We start from the raw sequence: 3,553 nt of genomic DNA on the forward strand, positions 1-3,553 counted from the left end.
CTTTCTTATGATTAGTAAGTGTTTAAGTGGTCAAAATCTTGAATTATCATTGCACTGATTACAAGTTCAAAATAATCAAAAGAACATAAACTTAAAATTTTTTTTAAATAAAAATCCATTTAAATGATATGTTGGACTTTTTTTCAGTTAATTTATGTATCCCTAGCTGAATAATAATATATTATTAGAATGAGATAGTTCAGTATCACTTCTATCCTATTTTTCTTTTTTATTAATATAAATATTGAAAGCACTTCATAAAAAGTGGATATGAATAAAACAGTCACTTTGAATTTCTTCTTTATCTGCTAAGGATCACAGACTGAACTACCATCAAAAATTATTTTTAATGATTTACCAGTTGATAGATTTAGGGCATTTCCTGCCCCCCCCACCCCATTTTGTTTTAAGCAAATAATCAGTAACTACCTGTTTTGGAAATGCATTCATTTCCATTCATTTTCTTTATTTTATCAGCATCTTCTTTTGGAATTGTTCCCCAGCTGCCTTGGTGGTTCTTAGAACTTGGAGCAGTTCACCATAGCATGGTTCTGGATGCACGAGATGTAGGTCTTTCTTTTGTAAAGTTGGGAGAAAGCCAGTTGGGAAAGAGGCACCAGCATGAAACATTTTAGGCTGATCAAGTGTTTGAAAAAAATATAAAAGAACCATTTGCTAGGGGAACCTTGCTGGCTCAGTAGGTAGAGCATGCACCTCTTGATCTCGGGGTTGTAGTTCAAGTCCCACATTGGGTGTAGGTAGGGTTAGTTAAAAAAAAGATACTTCTTTGTCATCGCACCTAGGAGATGGTACACTGCTTTAGGATGAAGCTGAACATCTCTTTCCCAGCTGCTGGCTGCCAGAAACTCATTGAAGTGGATGATGAATGCAAACTCCGTACCTTTTATGAGAAGCATATGGCCACAGAAGGTGCTGCTGTTGCTCTGGGTGAAGAATGGAAGAGTTACATGGTCCGAACCAGTGGTGGCAATAGCAAACAAGGCTTCCACATGAAGCAGGGAGTCTTGACCCATGGTCTTTTCCACCTGCTGCTGAGAAGGGGCATTCCTGCTACAGACTAAGGAGGACTGGGGGAAAGAAAGCACAGATCTGTATGAGGTTGTGGATGCCAATCTCAGTGTTCTCAATTTGGTCATTGTTAGAAAGGGGGAGAAGGATATTCCTGGACTCATGGATACTACTGTGCCTTGTTGCCTGGGCCCAAAAGAGCTGGCAGAATCCACAGACTTTTCAGTCTCTCTAGAGAAGATGATGTCTTCTGATATGCTGTGAGAGAGCCCCTAAACAAAGCAGATAAGAACAAGAATGCCCAAGGTTTAGTGTCTTGTTGTTCCTCTATCACAAATATCAGTGTTGTTCTGAAAAAAAAAAAAAAAAAAAAGCAGTGTACTAAGAAAAATAAGGAAGAAGCTGCAGAATATGCAAAACTTTTGGTGAAGACAATGAAGGGGACCAAAGAAAAATGCCAGAAATAGACTGCCAAGAGACAGAGACTATCCTCTCTGAGATTCTATCTCTGAGCCTAAGTCCAGTCAAAAATGAGCTTTTCTAAGAGTAATAAATAAGATCAGACATCCAAAAAGAAAAAGAAAAGAAAAATGTAAAAGTCAGTTGAAACTCTGAAACTGGATTTTTAAATAACTTTTCAGTATTCCATGACTCTTCAAAAGTCTTTTAATATGGGCTTTTAATATAGTCTTTTCATATCAAAACCCCTGTTTGATAATCACTACTTTGGAAATGCTCTAAAACCCTACTTATCAATATATTTAAGAGCAGGTTGCCTATTCAGCTATAATACTAAAGGAGCAAGTAAATTTTCTCATCTTATTATCCAAGACTATTGTTTTAAACATGGAAAGGGTAGTGGTAGGGAATGAGGTAGGGAGGGAATATGGATAATTAGGAAGATCATTGGTTACATTGAAGACTTTCAGGTTTAATTTTCTTATGAGAAATACCATCTCAGTTAACCAAAATTCTTTATTTTGAAACCTAAATCTAAAAAGCAGTTGTAGGGGCGCCTGGGTGGCTCAGTCAGTTAAGCGGCCGACTTCGGCTCAGGTCATGATCTCGCGGTCCGTGAGTTCGAGCCCCGCATCGGGCTCTGTGCTGACAGCTCAGAGCCTGGAGCCTGTTTCAGATTCTGTGTCTCTCTCTCTCTGCCCCTCCCCCGTTCATGCTCGGTCTCTCTCTGTCTCAAAAATAAATAAACGTTAAAAAAAAATAAAAAAATAAAAAATAAAAATCGATTGTAATTAGTAAAATACTATTTTCCTTTCCTTTTTGAATGCTCTTTGTATGTATTTTCTCTAGGGTTTCATGGAGAAAGATAGCATTGAACTGAGGCAGAATTTGAATTTTTCTTATGTCTGTTGGCTTTAATAACATCAATTGTTACAACAGATGGCATAATTTTTAACTGGCGGGAGATACTTAGGAACTCAAAATATTACTAAGAAATTTAACTCTGCCATAGTTTTTGTTCAACCTACACTGAGATTGATTTGTATTTTATCATAAAGTCTGAAGCTATAGTTTTTTTGTGGATCAGTGAATTTCCTCTATCAGATCAGTGAATTTCCCTTCTACTGATAGCTTGCTAAAGATTTTTCTATCATGATTATGTAATTGAATCTTGTCAAATGTTTTTCCTGCACCTATTGAAATGAACTTATTTTTAAAAAAATTTTTCTAACATGGTGAATTATGTTGATTTTTGAATGTTAAATTAACCTTGCATTCCTAATATAAAATCTACTTGCTCATGATGTATTATCCTTTCTATATATTGATGGATTCAACTTGTATTTTGGTAAAGTCTTGTGTGTCTATGTTTACGAGGGATAGAAGTCAGTAAATTTCTTATAATGTCTTTTTCAGTGTTGTAATATCAAGATTATATTAACCTAGTAAAATAAGTTATGTTTGCTGAAAAGTTTCTCTATGCTTGGTGATATTTCCTATTTATTTTATTTACTTTATCCTTTATAAATGTTTGATGATAGAATTGATGATATCAACTGGGCTGGGATATTTATTTGTGAAAATTTTTAAAAATATATTTTTATTCAATTTCAAACATACAGATAATTTGAAAGAAAAGTATCAGCATTTCCCAGATACCTTTTACCCAGATTTACTAAGTGTTTACATTTTGTCTCCTTTATCATATATATAAATTGAGATTGTTTTATGTGAACCATGTGAGAGTAATGTGTAGGCACAGTGTCTTTTTTCCTAAATATTTCAGTGTGTGTTTCCTGAGAACAAGGACATTCTCTTACAAAAGTTGCAGGTATCAAAATCAGAAAACTTGACAATGATGCAGTATTGTTATCTAATCCATAGTCTGTACTCAAATTTTGTCAATTGTTCCGGTAATGTTTTATATGCATTTTTTTCTATTCCAGGATTAAATCATGCATTGCATTTATTTTTATGTTCCATTAGTTTTCATAAATTGGGGAAAATTCCTCCTCTTTTCTTTGCTTACTTGACCTTGATATTTTGAAGAGTACCAGTTATTGCT

General features: G+C 34.7%; 1 pseudogene; it reads left to right on the forward strand.

Moving 5' to 3' along the window:
* The first annotated feature begins 824 nt into the window (after positions 1 to 824).
* On the forward strand, positions 825 to 1,563 carry LOC124512526 (40S ribosomal protein S6-like; annotated as a pseudogene).
* Positions 1,564 to 3,553: the final 1,990 nt, after the last annotated feature.

Source organism: Lynx rufus, unplaced genomic scaffold (assembly GCF_022079265.1).
Source record: "Lynx rufus isolate CCGP_SWC_20201006 ecotype Redwood Valley unplaced genomic scaffold, mLynRuf1.p SCAF_1, whole genome shotgun sequence".
Classification (NCBI taxonomy): domain Eukaryota; kingdom Metazoa; phylum Chordata; class Mammalia; order Carnivora; family Felidae; genus Lynx; species Lynx rufus.